Raw genomic sequence first — 20,031 nt, forward strand, 5'->3', positions numbered from 1 at the left:
GATTTAGTATTTGCTTACTTTTTAACAACATTTCGATTTGATTTGACTGTGCTATTAAGTGCCGTACTTTATTAAATTACTGAAACTTTTTTTAAAAGGAGAGGCAAAACCCAATTCTTAACCCTAACCCAATGCCTCCCTGTGTACGTCACTCTAAGAATGAGATAGGAAATCTGGTGAACGGATACTGTTCAACCAAAACGCAGTTGGTAAATAAGTTTACTTATTTACCAACAAACGTTTACAAAACGCAGTTGGTAAATAAGTTCAAATCCCAGTCAAAAGGTATAAAAGAGAGAAACATCTAATTTTTTAAAGCTATAGTTAACCAATGATTATGTTTTGTTACTTTCACAAGGGGAATTATAATCTCGAAGAAGCTCGACTACGTTCCTTGACCACACCGAACAAGCCAGAAAATGTCATGGAAGAGGAATCTTTTTGTTCTCCAACCGCGGTAACAATTGACATACGTTTACCAGTGTTTGTTAGTGTTGAAACAGTAACATAATTATGTGGTCGGCTACTTTACAAAGTGGTAAGAGACTAAGAACGACGTTCGAAAGGGCGCTGGTTCGACACCGCTCAAGCGCATGCGGCTGTGTCTTTGGCAGGGCACTTAAAGGCATGCCTGAAGGTGGACACGAAGATTGGATTTCTCATCTTTTCGTCCACTTAATCTAAATCTTCAACTACGACAAACCACAATACACGATATTTCTTATCGTAGCCTATCAGCCACGATACCAGGCCCGTAGCCAGCCGGGGGCCAGGGGGGGCTCGCCCCCCTGAAAAAAATTTTGCCCCCCCTCTGGCAAAATTCCAACATTCTCGAGCAACAGCTACAATTGTAATGATTTTGCCCATCTTTCCCGTTGCAGAGCTCCAACCTAGGCCCAATTAACTACAATTGTTTTGTTTAGTTAACAGCTAAGATGATTAAACAATTTCGCCCCCCCCCCCCACCCCCTCCTTTGGCAACCTCAACATGTTCATTTCAACCAAGGCCAACACGTGTTAGGTTGGTAGAAAAATTGTCAGAAACTGTGCAAAATAAAAATGTTTTGAGAAAGAATGATAACCTAACAAAGAGGGAATGGTTTTCCAGCAGGCCTACAAACCGGTACAAATTAGGCTATTTGATATCAGCTGTCGCTATTCTCGGTACCATATTCTAAGGGTCAGTGATAACCAATTTGTGCACTGATAAACCAAATTTGTGCAGAGATAAATCGCAAAATGTGCAGTGGTAAAGCAAGTGGTTTTTGAAGACAACGCATACAAAATATAAACCGTAATCTTTTAAGCAGTGTTTATTTTTTCTCTTCAATTAGTGTAAATAAATTTTGTTTCTAGTTTTTTAATCTGTAAAGTGTTCAACCTTGCAGCAGATATTGCTACATTTGGATCTAGCACTGCCGTTTGTGAGTGTGGATTCTCAGTGTTCGTCGTCGTCGTCGTCGTCGTCGTCTGAGCTTCTGGGGCCGAGGGTCTATCCTTTTACCACCCCAGATTCACGATGTTCCCGGACTACACTGGAAGGCTGCTAGAGAGCAGCCAGTCTTTAGTTTCATCATCCATGACGCGCAGACCTTCCACTCCGTTAGGTGGCTTGAAGATGGTACAGTCATTGATGATGTGGTCTGCGGTCTGTTCCTCGGCACCACATTCACAGGAGGAGGAAGACTCAGTGTTAACAACGGTTGACGCTCCCACTAGACGGAGCATGTTACAACCAAAACAGGCAAACTTGGTGCTTATGGCCTTTGAACATTCTGTATCGAAATCTATCGATTTAGACTTGTTTGTGAGACGGTTTGCATCCAAACTACCGCGACTGCAATAGACTAGCTCACGGGTGTATAGGCGGAATGTAATCATATCTATCAAAATTCTCGGCACTAGCTTCTTCGAGCCAGTTAAAGTTTTTGCTCATAACCAGTGGCGTAGCCAAAGGGGGTGGTCTCTTTATGTCTCTAAAACAAAGTTTGCCTAACTTTAAACGAAACTGCAAAGAGCGAGTTTTGCCATTACCAAACATTCAAATATCTTAGCCTGGAATTAGCAACAAGAAAACATAGAGACTTGTAGCTTTATTTCCGAAAAATGCCGAAGAAAACATGATCTTATCCTTTTGCTATGCCACCGGAAAGCACCATTTTACAGGAATATTCATACCCACATTTTTGTTGAAAATACTCTCAGAATGCACCAAATTCAAAGTAATTTTTCAAAATTTTCTGGGGGAGGCCCCCCAGACCCTCCGCCGCTGGGTGTCGCGATAAGCGAAACTCGCCGTCAACCCCACCCCCTTTCAAAATTCCTGGCTACGCTACTGCTCATAACAAGTAGCCTAACGCTATTTATACAACAAGTCAACAATTGCTGTGTTATGTTGGTCATTGTAATATGGTTGCCGTGATTTAACTAGCGGATAAAATAAGAGACCAGTGTTGGGCTTAACACTAATCTGATATATTGCAATTTTTGTGGATACCGGTATTTAAGAGGTTAAAATGCCAAAATCATTTAAATTTTTTTGGCCCCCCTAACAAAAAGTTGGCCCCCCCTGGCTCTGCGGTCTGGCTACGGCCCTGCACGATACAACAAAAAAGTAACAGATAAGCTTACGATGTATGCAGTAGCGGATTCAAAATGGACACTTGATCACGTAGCCCCAAAATCGAGAAAAAATATGCAATTTTTCTCTTATTTTGCCAATATTGTTGGTTTGTTTTGCTTGCTCAATCCCATTTTATTACCATAACCGGCAGCATTGGGCACACAGTAGTTCGGCAGTGGATTTAAGAGATCAATTTCTAACGTGCCCGGCTGTGGAAAAATGCAACATTTTAAAGGGAGTACGTTGGTCACTCATGTAGTTAAGAATTAAATTGGATTATTTCAATAATGTTTAAAGAGGCATGAGGAGAAATCTTGTATGCTATGTATGCTGCCTTGTATGCTATGCGGAAGGAAAGGTCTGAACAGCGGACATCTCAGACGAATTTTCGAAAATTTACTGAGACCATACAACACTACAACAGTATAGGCTCTTAGTATAAACCGTCAAGGAGGAGGGTATTGAAATCCTCCTTTGGTCGTTAAAATAAAACGTTTAAAATGTAACATTTAAATTTTACAACAAACCTTGTACGGTACTCAAATTTTTAGCGAGATCCAGCAGTTTTCTTTGATGGATTTGGTCAAATACAAGGCGTGTGTGTCTGGATCAGAAAATTATCATTCGTCTTGAAAACGCACAAAAAGCGCTTAAAACAAAATCAAGTTTATCAAAACGTTTGGAAAAAAAATCCTTCCAGACGGCTAATCAACCCAGACAACAAAATACGTCATTTTTACATTGATTCTACGTTTGCAGACAATGTAAAAATGATGGATTATTGCTCTTTTGTTTGAACATTTTTCGCCACTCCTGGAGTCGAGGAGCTTTGCCTTTTACCACCCTTGGGCAGTGGCGGCGACGTGGTCTAGATGTTTGGGCAGGTATCGAGCAGCCATTGAATTGATTCGTCATCCAGTTTACGCAAACCACGCAAAACATTTGACGCATGGATTTTACTGTCTGGGGATCCAGGTGTTTAGTTTTCGGACATCAAGTTTTACCTTGACATTCAGTTTTTCAAAAAATTTGTTGAAACTCTAATGCACCACAACAATTTTTTAAAAATCCGTTACTGGTGGTCACAGCGGTAAACCATAATCTCTTCGTGGGAAAATTGTAACATAAAATTCCCGGATCCGTTCGTCTGCATGTAATGACCGAAAAAGAAACACTCTTTCGAAACGTCTATTCAAAAAGTGTATTCCTGTAAAATTAGCCCGCGGCTATCGAAATCGGGATGCAACACCGTACACCACTAAAATTGTCACTACAGAACAGATTACTTGGATAAAAGACGGAAAATTTGTCCAGCTGGTAAGCACCAAGCAAACAGTTAAATGTGCGATTAACTTCCAACAAACAATTTTACGAATGACTAGAATAATTTGCGATATCTCAAATGCACGTAGACAGTAACTGTGACGCAATAATGAAAGACAATTATGAAGTCATTCAAACAGGTTTTCAAGCGGCTAATGCAATATTTCATCAGGTCTTACGACCGATGGTGCAATATTTGGACATTTTCTAGCAATTTCCATGACGTAAGAGGCCAGCTAGGTTAAGTAGACCATAACGGTTTTTATATGACGTTTGATTTGGTGAAAATTGTCGGGAACAACTGGACTTCTGACAAATGCATCAAACGTAACTTTTGCTTGTTTTGTAACAATACTGAAGATCATACTGGACATTATGACGTCCATGCGGCTGAAGTGAGGGCTGGTACGAGAACTGATGAAGGTGTGAACCATGCAAACAATTCCAACGCCAACGAAGCTGATCGAACAAGAGCTACGAACGAGTACGTCAATACAGCGTTCCTGGCTGAAGACAAAATTGAAGCTGACAATGATGGTAGATCCAGTTTAGGTTACTCAAGCGCATCACCTAGCGAAGATAAGTCATGAACAAAACGAACTCTTTATACCAAAGCTTTATCATACGTCATGAAATGCTTTATCATACGTCATAAAATGCTTGAAAAGAAGTAACCCAGCGAAAATAGTCGATGACAGACATGTTTATGTGATATGAATTGCAAAATATCAAACTATTAACTATTGTCCTTATAAAAATTTTACTATCTTTTTTATTATCTAAAGTTGCCATGTCTCCTGGCATGCACAGAGAGCCTGTATGGCCGAATAGTGAGACTACTTAAAAGCAGCCAGTGTTTTAGTCGCATCAGCCTAAACACGCAGACCTTCTCTATTTAGTGGATTTAAGATGACGCTAAGCTTGGTTGAAAACACAATTCAAAGTTCGTTATGAATCGCTGCGAATGTCTCTCTTGCGCCATAATTGCTTTTTTGTTTGTTTTATTAATTGTGTCGCGTTTCATAGATGTGAAACAATTGGCTGCTCTATGACTGACAAATGTGGATTATCTTCAATATTTTAATCTATTTGACATTTCAATTGATTTTTATTTTACTTGGAATATGATTTTATGGTGATGAGTGGAGGTATCGTTTTGACCAGCTCTATCTGTGCTTACATCTTAGGGTTCGCCAACTTCAGGAATCTAGAAGTTTGTTTGTCAGGGCATGCTTTTTTGTGAATCGCAGTTCTAGAATCGCTGCTCTGAACATTTTCGCTTTCACAAATGGAAGATATAGAACAACAAATCCTTGTCTAGCTATAAATTTTGATTGTTACTTTGATTTAACGTTTGCTAAATTATAAGCAATGCGTTTAGATTTTTCAGCAATTTTTTTTTGTTACGCAAAACTAAACTACATTGATAAGTTTTCGTTTAAACTCTTTGTTACCTAACATAACCAGTGCCGGATTAACCAGTAGGCAAAGTAGGCACGTGCCTACAGGCCAGTCAAAAATCCAGGCCGTTTTAAAATCAGTAGAAATTTAGTCATTTTTTCAAAATAATCATTTTCTAAACTAATAAGTATTTATCTTAATAGCTCTGTTTTTCCAGATGAATTAAAGGTTGCAAAAATCGTTAAAAAAGACAAATTCAAACATGTTGCCACTTCCTTTTTATTGTTTTTAAAAATTCGGATTTCCGTTGGGTGACGCAACGAAGCAAACGTGGCGTTGTGTTAAGAAATTAGAAATAACTTGTAGTCACGAATTAAAGACGTTAAACGATCAACAATGTGTCAACAACGTCTTGGTACACTGGAAATTTTGTGTATTGAAAGCGATCTACTCCGTAAAATTGACCTCCAAAAACTAGTTAACGCGTTTTCAATCGCAAAAACCCGCAAAGTTGTTATTTAGTTGGGCATATGACCAAGTTTTTGCACGGTACCCTGTGTTATAGTTGCAACAACGATCTTTGTAACCATGATTTGGCAACACTGATAATTCTAATTTTTTTAGTTGGCAACCCTAATTTTCGGGCCACTTATAAAATGTGCCTACGGGCCAGCAGACCCTTAATCCGACACTGAACATAACTGCTTATGATTCTCTGTATGTTCCTTATGTGGCCTAAGGCTGATGTCGTGGAACTTCTTTGTTTATGCTTATGAAAACAATACAACCAAAAAGAGATAAATGTTAACACAATTTTAGCATTTAAAAAAAAAAAACTGTATTATGGATTAAAACCAATTTATTTGGAACCACAAGAACATTTTTGCTAATTTGTTTTGTCACTGGTTTCCTTTTCGAGTTTGTTGAAAACAAAATGTATAAAATAGTTATAGATATCTATAAACTAAAAAAGCTTAAGCTTCATACTTTGAATATAGTCTAGGCTACAGATATTTTACCTACAAGTACTCCAATTTAAACTTTAAAAAAAAAGCCGGATGACGATATGTTATGCAACAATGTAGGCTAAGTGTGTGAATGGCCACGTTTCGTAACACCTGTTTTTATGCAAAATCATTTTTTTTATTTTGTGTTCTTTCCAGGAGTAAACCAGCAATGCATTTTCTTCACAGCTACGCCTGCACTGAGACTATTTTAATACAATTGTTTTTTATGTCCTCATGTACGAGAAATGTTTTTTATTTTTTTAAGACGCTTTTTACTTTTTTAAACTTGATAGAACCAAATTTGTGTGTTTATTTTTTAGCCTACAAGGTTTTATCGCAAGTGCATATTTGCCTGTTGTCAGTTGACAGTTTTCGAAAAAATGCAAGAAGGAAATCAACACTTTTGTTAAGAACCTGTGTCAGTTCATCTCAAAGCTTAGCCTATTATGCAAAATCTTGTCAAGGCAAAAGTGCGTGTTCTTGTTGATCAACTTGAGCAACGTACGTTAAGAACTGCTCTCCATTCAGCGGCATCTAATGGATCGAATAATTCCCCGGCAACATGACTTCAACAATCGGAAACTTCACTCTGTCAATCTCGATGACCGGGCCTGCGTCAGTGATTTAAAGCCTCTACAATGCGAAACTGGCAGGATTAAGCTCTGCAGGAAGCTTTCCCAGTCCGAGGATAAAGATTCAATCAATCAACTGCCTTTTCTTAACTTTAGCGGTCCACTCAACATCTGTGAAGTTGAAAAGAAAGCAACCCATATACGCAAGGCCTCCAATAACCCTTTCGGGCCCCGGTGCAGATGTTGCTGCCGGCCCTCCCAGCGCGACATGTCGCGTGATATCTCACAAATCACAAGCAAAATTGCGGTGCGCGTTAATCCACAAGGCCAATGCATACATGGTGTTCCGCACAGTTTTTATTTTAAAACCAGACCTGTTTAAATAACAATACAAAGAATACATTAGGTTAAAGTATTAACACTCCATTATTTCACAAAGAATGCAGTATTGTAGTGGTGTTTATGACTTTAAATTCACAGATACACACTAGTTATACACAAAGATAAAAGGCTGTGGCTATATTTACACTATGTAGTGTAAATATAGCGTTGCCATAAAGAATTCTGCCCTAATTTGAGGAAACGTTTATAGCTGTTGAAAACAAAAACTTGTACTTTGGAAACTTTTTTTAGTCCTGGGCAAAGATCAAAACCCTAACCTTATTCCTAAGTCTAACCCTTACCTTATCCTTCCTAACTTTAATGCTAACTCTAGCAACACCTGATTGTAACCATGGCAAAAAGTGGGTAAAAATAGCCACTTTGAAGATAAAAATGGCAATACTATCCGGCATGGCTGAAATAGCATTGCATATGACTTGTGTGCATGCAGCTTTACAAATACAATACCATTGTGAAGAAAGAGGCGTTCTTCCCGGCTATCAGCACAAGGCTGAGCACTCACTAGTACAGCGAGCAGTTGCGATTCGCTAACCATAACGGTGTAGCTTCCACGCTAGCCATTCAGACCATCCAATCAACAATATGTTTCTCGGCAGCCGATTTGTAGCAAGAATTGTCGGCAGCAATGGCGGGTGGTTAGTCGGCAGCAAGAATTGTCGGCAGCAAGAATTGTCGGCAGCAATGGCGAGTGGTTAGCGCGTTGGGCTCACAGTCGAAAGCCTGCATGTTCGACTCCAGCCACCCGCACTTGCTGTTGTTTCTCTAGGCAAGAAACTTTACGATAATTGCCTCTACCCAGTGATCGATTTCGAGTAATGGGTAGTACCAAATTTAAGTCATAAGTAGAGTAGACAACCGGAAACAGACATTGCAGTCGGCTGCAGCGTGGGTCAGGTGTATGTCGGAAGGCGTACACCGATGCATAGCGCTCAAGTCCGCTTTCCCGCAATGCAGGATAAAGATAAACAAACTAACTAACTAAACTAAACTAATTGACAGCGATAGACACCGTGTTTCGCCCATGAGGCTGGGCTCGTTAGTATCGCACCACTAATTCTGCCACAAAGGTATTCGACCACCGTTTTACCAGTCAGTTTAACTCTTATCTGTGTGGAAAGAAAAGATAAGAGTTAAACTGACTGGTAAAACTTGACTGGTAAAACTTGCTACAAGGACAAAATTATTTTCCAGCACTACCTCCAGGAAACTTGCTTGCATTCCAATACAGCAAAATATACACTACTACTTGCAACAGCTACAACCTCTACTTTTAGTAGCGGATTCAGAACATAATTTATAGGTGGGCCTAGGAAATATCTTGGTGGGCCTTCACCAATAATGCCACGGCGGGCCGCAAATTTGTTTTATATTATAGTTTCGGGAAAGAGTTTGCTTTCTTGTACCAAAGACAGGCAAGACACAACAATACCACAGGGTTGAGCATTACAACAATATATTTTACATATTTACAAATAGTTTTAACATTCGAACGTTTTCGGCTTAACCTAAGCCCTCATCAGGAATCTGAAAATATTTATAAAATGCAATAAATTTCAACTTCTTGAAGGTAACTAGCTAACTGATTGTAAGCAACAAGAAATACGCAACGGTTAAAAGCAATAGTGTGGAAAACAGTCTACATCAAATTTACTTTTCATAAACTGTCCGATTTTACGAGCAAACGTTTTAGAATCTTTTCCCACAAACGGAATGGACAAACAATGCTTATTATTTAACTCATTTTCAGCCTTTTTTGTTGGTCGGAATTCGTGGAGATAAAGCGATTCAATATTCTCTCAAAGTATAATTTTGGATAACCATTATTGTAGAACATTTGTTTTAATTTTTCTGTTTTAATATTATAAAGAACATCATTACAGTGAATCATTTTAGCCCGAGCTAATAGGCACAGGATCAGACCAGATTTCCATTTCGATGGGCATAAGGCATCAAAATTCAAAAACAAACCAGTATGGGTTGGTTTACGCCAGACCCAAGTATCAAATTCAGTGGCATTAATTTTAATTTCAACGTCAAAAAAAAGGCAAGGTTTCACGTGCTTTTTCAATTGTAAATTTGATATTTTTATGTTGAGAGTTCAGCATCAGCAATTCTAAAAAGGCCTCACAAGAGGTCTCCTACTAAATAGGAGGTCTCCTTATCAATACAACCCAAATTTAAACGAACAATTATTTGCGGGCGGCGCGCGTCCATTTTACTAAACATTTACTAAGTTAGATTGATCGCGTACTTTGTGGCAGGGTTGCCAGATATTTTCAAAATTTCCAGCCCAAAAGCAATTTCAAACCAGCCCAAAACAGCCCAATATTGTTGCTTGTACAAACTAGCCCAAAATGAGAAGAATTCGTTCACAAAATCAGTCCAAATTGACGAAACACGATCAATCATTGAAGATCTTATTAACTTACTAAGCGTTCTACCTGGTTTGATGATGATGATGATGATGATGTTCGCCCTTCGTTTCCGAAGATGGCCAATGAGACTGAGATCAAGTTTCTTTTTTCTTTTTTTAGTGTTGACTTTGGTCAGTGTAGGCTACATGAGTGCGGAGATGGCTGATGAGGCCTATCTGTGCGGTGAAACTTCTGCTGCAGGATGGACATTGGAAGGATGGTTGGCTAGGGCCAGGGTTGTTTGAGGCTCGGGCCTTGCGATGTTCTCGTTTTCTGACAGCAGATAGCGTACGGTGTTTCTCAGCTGATTCTGCGCCTTTATAAATAAGACTGCGCCATGTTGGTCGTTCGGCTAAGTCTTCCCACGAATCTACGTCGATGGCGAATTCTTTTATGGAAGCTTTTAAAGTGTCCTTAAAGCGTTTTCTTTGACCACCTACATGACGTTTGCCGTTAGTCAGTTCTCCGTAGAGCAGTTGTTTAGGAATGCGATGGTTCGGCATCCGGTGGACGTGGACATTAACTTACTAAGCGTTCTACCTGGTTTACAGCATTAATCTATACCGTGGTAGGGCAGAAAATCGCTAGCCATAGTGGGGAGCCAGTGAACAATATGAGTATGACCCCTACGCAGGGCCGGATTTACCAATAGGCTAGGCAGGCTGAAGCCTAGGGCCTCAACATCCAGGGGCCTCGAAATTCGGTTTCGAAGTTTGTAATTGTTTTCAAAACTTGACAAGTTTAAACTAAACCTTACCTAAAGTATATATCAAGCTTTTCAAAGTAGAAAATTCTATACACAACTGGTTTCAGCCACGTTGTAAACAGTCATTATTACGTCATTATCGTAATAAAGGCAATTGTTATGCGCATTCTGCTGGAAGTTTCTATGTTAAAGTACCGTAGAGTGGCGTAGCCAAGGGGTTTTGGGGTTTGCAACCGCCCCCTTTGGCACGCGTGTGACGTCACGATATTATCATAATATTGAGAATGATGCTTTCAGTCTCTAAAACAAAGTTTGCCTAACTTTAAACGAAACTGCAAAGAGCGAGTTTTGCCATTACCAAACATTCAAATATGTCAGCCAGGAATTAGCAACAAGAAAACATAGAGACTTGTAGCTTTCTTTCCAAAAAATGCCGAAGAAAACATGATCTTTTCCTTTTGTTATGCCACCGGACAGAACCATTTTACAGGAATATTCATACCCACCATTTTGTTGAAAATACTCTCAGAATGCACCAAATTCAAAGTAATTATTCAAAATTTTCTGGGGGAGGTCCCCCACACCCCCCGCCGCTGGCTCTCGCCATAAGCGAAGCACGATCGTGAACCCCCCCCCCTTTTCAATTTTCTGCCTGCGCCACTGACCGTAGTCTTTTCCGCAAAAAAAAAACAATATCGGTACTTGACATCAGGGTCAGGGCTGCCACTCCTATAGTGGTTTTCCACTAGATCTAGTGGTTTTTGAAATAACCTGGTGGTCTAGTGGTTTTCTTGGAGAATCTAGTGGTTTTTTTTTAATTTTGAGAGTGGCAGCATCAACTTTCCTTCTGTTGTTAACAAAGAAGATTTAGATGAATGCTCTCCATGATAGTGATAACCTTAGCCCACCAGAGTTTTGGCTAAAAGCGAAAATGGACAACCAAGGTTTAAAACTTTGGCAGAAATGATGTGCTGCCTGTTAGCACTACCACATTCTAAAATTTAAACTTTACAATTATTGTAACGGTTGTTTATTCAAAGCAATTACAAGCAAAACTTAATTAACTAAATTTTTATTCCTTTAATTAAAAATTTGCACCCATGAATGTGGAAAATGAAAACAACGAAGAGTTCAATGCACTCATATTTTTTAACATTAAGGAATGACATGTGATATTGTTTAGAGAGAAACTCTGAGCTCAAAAATAGGGAAGGGCCTCACAAATGGAATAGCCTAGGGCCTCTCATGGTCTAAATCCGGCCCTGCCCCTACGGTATATAACTCTACTAGACACTTTAGTAGACAGTAAGACAGAGCACTGGGAGCAGGGGCGCCGGAACGATTTTTGACTGGAGGGGGGGCAGGATTATGAAAAAGGGCACTTTTATTGCTGAAATGCCATTTTTTTAAGTTTTAAGATAAGATATAGCGATAATGCTCATCTATCGAGTAATGATAGAAGTGTCCGGTATACAAAGAACAATGGCACGGAAGGGCATCATGCTATGTTATAATGATGTGGACCTAATTTACTGTGATACCGAATTTTGTGTCGTGAATATTATTTCGAAGCAAAAATGAAAGATTATAATTAGGCTGAAAGCGAATAGCAGAAATTGTTATATTGCAAATCGTGCAGTAGCTTACATGACCTTAAAAGGGCACAATTTCTCCCCTGCCCCCCTATCTACAGAAAAATTGAGGGCAGGAAGGCATTTGCATCTCCCTCCCCCCCCCCCCCCCCGCTTCCAGCGCCCCTGACCGGGAGCAGGTAATAATTAATAGATCATACAAGCAGCCATACCATTCCTCCTTCACGTGACGTTTCCATCACTTTTCCGCTAAGGCGCTAAATGCGCTTATCCAGTTTAACAGAAAAAAAGTTCACTTAAAATTCACTCTGATTCATTCACTGTAAAGCGAAGTTTATAGAATTTCAATGAAAACTGTTGTGATTTTTTGCTATTTTATGCTTAATATTGCTCCAAAAACAAGCCCAAAAACCCGCAGTAAAAAACGAAAACAAGCCCAAAAACCCTCAACCCGCGACTGCTCTATTTTTCCCGCAACTCTTCAACCAAACTAGCCCAATTCCGCGGAAAACCGCGGGCCTGGCAACCTTTCTTTGTGGTGCTAATTCTTTTGTAGTCATGTGGTTGCCTTTTTCTAATGTAATTCCAATGTAATTTTGTTTTCCGTTCCTCTGTTTGTTTTCCACACTATTGCTTTTAACCGTTGCGTATTTCTTGTTGCTTACAATCAGTTAGCTAGTTACCGTCAAGAAGTTGAAATTTATTGCATTTTATAAATATTTTCAGATTCTTGATGAGGGCTTAGGTTAAGCCGAAAACGTTCGAATGTTAAAACTATTTGTAAATATGTAAAATATATTGTTGTAATGCTCAACCCTGTGGTATTGTTGTGTCTTGCCTGTCTTTGGTACAAAAATTTTTTTTCCACGAACTTTCTGTCTCATTTGCATATTTCTGTAAGCGTAGCCATTAGGCTACTGGTTACCGCGCGGCGCGCGTAACTGTTTTTTACCGATTTTCGCCCTTACAGCAGGCGATTTTCGCCACCCAGCAGGTCCAAATGTAAACATTGAACTTGAAAAAATACGTAGCCTGGAGATACACCTAGTCTAGTCAACTTTCAAAAAGTTGAGAAAAGAAATTGATTCTGGTCACTGGTCTAAAAGTAAGATTTTCCGAAATGATTAAAAATTAACCCTAACCCATTAGCCCTAACCTTACTTTTTTTGACAAGCTTTTGTGCACCGCAAAAATTAATGTAGGCCTATGATTTTAGGCTGCATAAGCGAGTGGGTCTGGTAGCCATTAATGTAAATCGTTAATTTGTAGTAGGCTAGAATGTAATTATACTGGACATTGTGTAAGTGTGTCATAAAATATCAACAGCGTTACAAAATCAACTTTTATTTTTACCGTGTTAGCATATTCAAAATATCGCAAGAAGTTTTATATCATATTCATAGGGTCAAATTTGATCAAGAAAAAGCACCAATAGGTCTCAGTTCAATTTAATTTGCAGAAATGAGAATGCTCCTAATGATGTGTAAAAAAACCCTTCAAGGATAAACCAGTTTCAGAGTTTTCATCATAATCGGTTAGTCCCTTATTTATTTGGTGAGGGCTAGCGTTTGCTCTGCTGGCAGGAATTCCCAAGGAGTTGCTCCCTTCTGTCAGTCTTTGGCCTCTTGATGTTTTTTCTCAAATTGTAAGCTATAATCAGGAAATAAAACTTCTCAAGATATTTTGAATAGGCCAACACGATAGAAGCAGAAGTTGATTTTGTAGTGTTGTTGGTATTTCACAACACACTTAGACAATGTCCACTTACAAACTCCAGTCCACTGAAAATTACTGATATTTTCCATTCGGGATATTTTCTATTCGGGATTTTTTCCAGTTGGAATTTTTTTCCATTCGGGATTTTTCCATTCGGGATATTTTCTTTCTGGATTATTACCGATTACCGTTTACCATTCTGCTATAACTTGATTTAGCTCGTGAAGAAGTCAGTCTTGTCTGATTAACGATACGCAGATTGACATATACGCAGATTGACATACGCAGATTATCACCTGAAACGCCATGTGATAGCGAAGCTTATTGTTCACCAGAAGAGTGCATCACGTTTTAGTGTGATGTCACAATAGATGGCGTGACTGAAAAGAGAATACACACCAAGTCAAAAAAATTCTCGTCTGCAGACGTTTAATCAACGTAAATTGAACTGATTAGCAGCAATATAAAGCTTCAAGTGTAAATCGCAACAGGCAGTCAGTAACCCCAAAGCTTTTGCCAAAATACAGAGTTGTTGATTTGCGACTTTGTAGATCTAAATGAAACTTATCTTATTTTAAAAAATTTAGCCTTCAGAAAGTAACATTTAACGCTGGAAACAACCCAGACAACGAATCAACCGTTTTTAACATTGATTTAAAGTCTGCAGACGTTGAATCAATGCTAAAAACGGTTGATTTGCTGCCTGGAAAGAAACAAACCGTAATAGAATATCCTCTCCAAAAAACTATTTATTTTTTACATTAATTCAACATCTACAGACGTTGAACTCGTGTAAAAAGGTTTAATTAGCTGGATAGGTTACTCACACATACCGCAAGTCGCCAGCGAGATAAGCCAATAAGTTTATGACGTATTTTTTCATCATATCATTCTCATAAAATACCCATTTGCTGTCAAAATTTAAAAGAATCTTTTGGACAACAGTTATTTAGCTGCGCATTAAATAGTTCACCAAAGCCAAGTGAGGAAAATTGCCACTTTAGTGTATATGTGTTTTTGTTGTATTTAGATCTTTGTCGTTTCTGGTCAATAGGCAACTGCGTAAAATTAATATCACAAGAATGGAATTTTGTAATTACTTGACTGAATTGAGACTCGAATAGAAAGGTATAGATAAACCCATACTCGATTCCAAGTGTCTGGAATAAGAAGACGAAGTTCTCGTTGTACTAAGCCACTAATAGTAAGGAGCGTAGAGTGGCCAGTTCCTTTCTCTCGGCCACCCTTCCTTCGGTAAGTCCGCCCACTTAATTCATTACAACCTAGTTAGGGGTGAGCAGTGTTTTCAACAACCAGCTTAACCGGGAGTCAAACCAGGATTGCATTATTGGAAAGTAAGCGCTTCATATATCTTCAAAAAAAATTTTAGTACTGCATTGGAAGTAGTGAGGAAGGAAGATCTTCATTGTTTTCATATCGATAGTGATGTGCTGTTATTCACAGTTGATATCGAGAAGCTTGCGTCAAATTGCTTATTAGCGCAAATACATTTGATTGACGACAAAACTAGTTCGAAACAGTATGGTCTATTTTATGGTTCTCGTTTATTGCGGATATCAAAATTCACCAAAGTGTGGTGGAAAGATGAAATGTAGAATAAATGGTTTTTAATATAGAATACAGTAAATTGAGAAATTCTGCAGAATAGACTTTGAAAAACAAAATATGAAAAATTTCAGTTCAACATAGTCTCTCACTCCTGGTTTTCAGATGACGGAGTTTAAAATCTATTAGCATGATATTGAGCATGAGATACAACGTATCTTGGTCATATCATAGTAGGTTACAAATTAAAACACTGATCTAAAGCATCACTTGTGGGCTTCTTTGTACGTGCGTAAAAATTTCTACTGTAAGACCTATTTTTGCTCGCAGTGGGATATTAAACTTATTTCAAATTAACTTCTAACAAGATATTCGAGCGCTATGGTATGCATGGCCACAGGTTTGGGAATTGGTTCAAGTTTCATTTTGTTGCGTTGTTCATTGCCCTCGAACAAGCAGTTGCATACATGACACTGGCAGTTATCTCTGTTTAGATCAGGGGTTCTTAACCAGGGGTTAACGTAGTTCTTGCACCCCTTCCTAGAATTGGCTGAAAAGTAATAGACGCCTACAGTTCGAAATTTTTGTTGAAACCTGGTAAAACAACTTTTCTTCTTACGTCATATTATAACAAACCTTGATAATTCAGCACCCTCGCACCGCCTAGGCACAGGTCTCGCACTGATTGGCAATTTCAAGGTGGTGCAGACAAGGCAAAAGGTTAAGAACCGCTGCTTTAGTGGCTTCGAACAGGCAGTTAGTTTTCACAAAGGATTAGTACTATAGATGTTACATCGAAAGAATTCATTAATGCAGTAAAAAGAGTCAGGCATGGCCACCTAATGATGCGGCCTGATTTGTCACATTTTGCAGAAATTTCCAGATTTTGCTAACTTTTTACGAAAGTTTAAATAAATTTTTCTAAAAATTAGATTTTTACGCTTTCTGTACTGTTTTCCCCAGATGACACAATAAATAGGTTTAACATCCTCACATGTTGAAAAACAAAGAAAATTTGATTTTGAAGATTTTAGTCAGACTGTTAATTTTTCAATAACAGTCTGATTCAGCGTTTTTCAACTTACTTTTTCTCATTTTCTACTGCTTCCCCAAGGCAACAAAAAGCTTTTATATCATTAGGAGACAGCAAAAAGTAAAAAAATCTCAGAAAATGTCAGACAAACGCTAGCAGTAGCTGTAATCAAAATGTGCAAAATGGGATAAACCAAGCCGCATCTCCAGGTGGCCATGGGCCAGAAATTAACGATTCATATTACTCGCATACATAAGAATTACAACCTATAAAAATTTCAAGACGGCTACCTTTCTCGCTTTTGCAGTTAAAAATTCGTGAATATATCGTGAAATATTAAACCATTTTTGCATGAGTAATTTCAGTTTTATGGATAATCCGGCACTGATTGTGGCACAAAACCTGTTTCTATTCAAGTTTAGCGCAAAAAAGAATTTCTTTGCTTTGCCTAGTAGACACACAAGAAACCAAAAACTCAACTTCTTTGACTATTTGAGTTAGATTGCCTGTAACAAATTGCTCTGAGAGCCAAATGAACTTGTAAATTAATCCGAGGACCGCGATACACAGTAAAAAGTCAATAAACAAAACAGCGCAGTTAAAACGCAATGAAAAAAAGAGTAGTAAGAGCACACAAAGAACTTTAGATCCAAAAATAGTAAGAACAAAAAGATGGAAAAACATTGTAGCCTACGATCGCAAAAAAAAACGAAACGACGAACCTGGAGAATAAAAATCTAGCAATTAACTTTCAAAAGCGCCGAAAAAACTAAACCTTTTAAAGCAGGGCTTCCCAAACTGGGGGTCGCGACCCCCCAAGGGGTCGCGTAACGAACTTCAGGGGTCGCAGAAACTATACCAATTTGCACAAGGCACTGCATATTAACACTTCTGTGCGAGATGCTGTGATAGTTATTAACTTTATTTAGAGTCGTGCACTCAATAGGTTGCCCGTATTTTTGAAAATTTGTGAGGTGAAATTGAATCGGAGTTATAAACTCCTTTACCGCATCGTGAAGTGAGGTGGCGTTCAAAAGTTAAAGCTTTAAAATGGCTAGCCAATTAACGTAGAGAATCGAAATCGTGACTTTTCCAACAGAATAAAATTCCGTCTTGGTCCACCATTTTCGCAATAACATCTAGCTCAGTGGTTCTCAAGCTGGGGTCCGCGGTCCTTTTGTGGTCTGCGAGGCAATTTTCTGGGACCGCGAAGCACCTTCCAAAAAAACTAACACGATCCCGAAGAAAAAAAATTGTGGAAAGTAAAAATTTTCAGGCAACTTATTTTCTAAACCAAACATAAAAGATATATTAGCTGGAGGAGAAGTTGGAGAAGAAAAGCCACAGTGCGTGCTATGCTGTAAAGTTTTCTAGATTCTAACTTTTTGAAATTATGTCAAACGTCAGATTTGCTTGAAAAACTAAACGAATTTAATTTGTCCCTCCTAGGAGAAAACATTAATAGGCTATTTTGTGTTGAAATCTAAAATTGAACATCTGGAAACCAAAATTTCAAAATTATTTATCTGAAATGTTCTCACTTCGCCTACCGTTCCAACTTAAGCAACATTGAAACCCTTTTGAGACCAGCTTTAATTAAAATTGAGCCACGGGTGGACTTGCTTTGTAGCAAAAGGCAGTCACACCCGTCACACTGAATAAATGTGTCTGCTTTTTTTTCCAGTAGGCTACCCAGTACCCATAGGCTTTGTTGTGATAGTCAGAAATAAATAAAAACAAAGTGAATTGAGTGCCGGTAAAATGATTTTGGTTTGATCTAAGCCTTTCAATAAATATCACAAATGTATATTTTGCACTGTTCGTCGTTTTAATCGTAAGGGGTCGCGAAAATTTTTGGAGACTAAAAGGGGTCGCAAACAAAAAAGTTTGGGAAGCCCTGTTTTAAAGAACTGACTTCAGCAAATACCAAGGTTACTATTGCGATAACGAAACAGCAAGTGAATAGACAATGTGATTGTGATGTAACGATAGCCCGAGCTTTTCGCAAGAAGTAAAATGGCGCCACAGTAGTGCTGAAAAGTCGTGTGAAGTTTAATGGGAATTTTCAGATTTTTTGAGCAATTTTGAGAATTTTAACTTTCTAAATCTATAGCAAAATTATGTCCTGCATTTGTTAATTATTTAAAAATTGCAAAATGTATCACGGGCCACACCAAAAGTACTCGCGAGCTGCGTGTGTGAGGCCCTTTTTGTAAATGATCGTTGTAACAACGCGCAGCATTCTCAAAGGTTAATTTGCTAGTTCCCATTTGTTTCGTTAGGCAATGAATGATTGAAGTGCTTTTTCAATCTGAAGCACAATGATAACATTTCAAATGCAAAAGTAACCGAGTGAATCAACAAATGTTTAAAAATTTGGACTATTTTCATCTTCAGTACAAAACTCAATATGGCTGCTTTTGAAATTCCATCTGACGATTACGCAAGGAAAACACCTTTCAGGTGTTAAGCAATTTTGTTTTGCTTGAAAACAAAACACCATTGCTACTATTCTCATTTATTGTCACCAACCGTTTACAACTGATACAAATTTAAGAGACTTTGCTTTTTCAATTTTGCATCACTTAAAGATGTTGCCATATCACAGATATATTTCAGCTCTACGGACGAAAGAACACAAATTGTTACGGTTTTAAGCTTTCTAGCACGTGCAGATTTGAAATCGAACTCAGACATGCCATAAAATTGGTAGAAGCAAAAATCACTGCTTCATTGAGTTGGTGGCACCAACAAAAACAGAGTAACATGACGGAAAATCAAAAAGTAACATTTCTATTTTTAAAAACAGAGTGAAACTGCTCACCAGGCATTTGATAGTTAAAGTGACTTGCGTTTTTCTGGTAACTATAGGCTACTAGGTTACCTCCTGATGCTAAAGATGAGGCCTAGCTTTTATTACCGACGTTTCGTCAGTCAGCACGACTGACTTTATCAAGGGGGCTGAAACAGGTAAACACAACCTGTTCAGTAACAAATGGCACAACACAGAAACATACTGACAAAATGAATAAATTTCTATTGTTAGCCGTAACAAGGCCAACTTGCTAGTCGTATTTTCGTACGTAATCGAATTCTTCTATTTGACACTGACAATGTTCTCAACCGAAGCTTGTCACGTGATCGTCAAGTGAACCCAGTGAAAAAATAATCTTTTACATTGACTCAACATCTGCGGATGTTGAATTAATGTAAAAAAATAATTTTACCAGCTTGAACAAAAACAGAAGAGTGTTTTTGCTGAAATAAATCAGCAAAACTCAACGTTGTTTTTTTGCAAGTTGTATTTCGTTTGTTCGATATGAAGCACTTGGCGTGATAATGACTTCATCAAAACAGCTGGTGCAATAATGTTCGAAAACTAGAAATATAGAACAATAGAACATGTCGTTCAGTTAAGGTTAGATATGAGTAAAGCGGAAGCTTGCCACATCACTATAAGTTGCCTGCACAAAGTTGTGAGCAGTTCTTTCAGTTCAGCTTTTTCGCTCAACCATAAACCAATGGGGAATGGTTTGGTATCTTCCTCTTCTTGTAAATGTGTGGCTGAGGCAGCACCTTGACTGGTTAATCGCAAGGTTGTTCGGTGCTGCCAGACCTTTCTATTGATATATATTAATTTTTATGTAATTGTGTTTCTTTTTCTCGATTCGTATTA

Source organism: Aplidium turbinatum, chromosome 16, assembly GCF_918807975.1.
Source record: "Aplidium turbinatum chromosome 16, kaAplTurb1.1, whole genome shotgun sequence".
Taxonomy (NCBI): Eukaryota; Metazoa; Chordata; class Ascidiacea; order Aplousobranchia; family Polyclinidae; genus Aplidium; species Aplidium turbinatum.